This window comes from Solanum tuberosum, unplaced genomic scaffold (genome assembly GCF_000226075.1).
Source record: "Solanum tuberosum cultivar DM 1-3 516 R44 unplaced genomic scaffold, SolTub_3.0 scf00355, whole genome shotgun sequence".
NCBI lineage: Eukaryota > Viridiplantae > Streptophyta > Magnoliopsida > Solanales > Solanaceae > Solanum > Solanum tuberosum.
In genome coordinates, this window is record NW_006239277.1 from 64435 (window position 1) to 65300 (window position 866).

General features: G+C 28.9%; 1 non-coding gene across 1 annotated transcript; it reads left to right on the top strand.

Moving 5' to 3' along the window:
• Nucleotides 1-72, top strand: TRNAH-GUG (transfer RNA histidine(anticodon GUG)). The gene has a single exon. It is a non-coding gene; the product is annotated as a tRNA-His (tRNA).
• The last annotated feature ends 794 nt before the right edge of the window (nucleotides 73-866 follow it).

Genomic DNA, 866 nt, shown 5'->3' on the forward strand with positions numbered 1-866 from the left:
GTGGCTGTAGTTTAGTGGTGAGAATTCCACGTTGTGGCCATGGAGACCTGGGCTCGAATCCCAGCAGCCACACTAAGGGGTCGTTTGGTAGAGTGTATTAGGAAAAATAACGCATGCATTAGCATTGTGTATTACTAGTACCTTGTTTGGTACTCTTTTCCAACCTATGTATAACTAATGCAAGCATTAGTTATACACTCTAGTTATACACTCTATTGTGTATTAAGGTGTGTATTGCTAATGCCATGGATTTCTAGGTATTAGCAATGCAATGATTTTAATGCATCCATTAGATTAACTAATGACAAAACTACCCTCTAAGCCTAATAATAATAATTATTATTATTATAATAATAATAATTATAATAAATATAATAATAATAATTATTATAATAATATTAATTATAATAATAATAATGTGGGGGTATTTTTGTAAACAAATATTTTTTAATAGTCTTTATACAAGGCTTGCTATTTCCAATACATCAAACCAAACAATGTATAAGAAATAATGCAAGCATAACTAATGCAAGCATTACTAATGCATGCATTACTAATACATCATATTCAGCATTATTCTTATACACTCTACCAAACGACCCCTAAATGTTTTGGACAAATTACAGAAATACACACCTTTTGTTTCACTTATTTCTATTATCCCCTATTACTTTTAAATATCTCCAAAAATCTTGTGTTTCTTTAATGTATCCGAGCTAGTTTTTAATATATCCGAGTTATATATTATGTATCCGAACTAGTTTTTAAAGTATCCGAGCTACATATTAATGTATCCTAGCTTTAATTATTGTATCCAATTTTTTTAATTTTTAAAGGATTAATGTAATTAAAAACTTATGACGAGA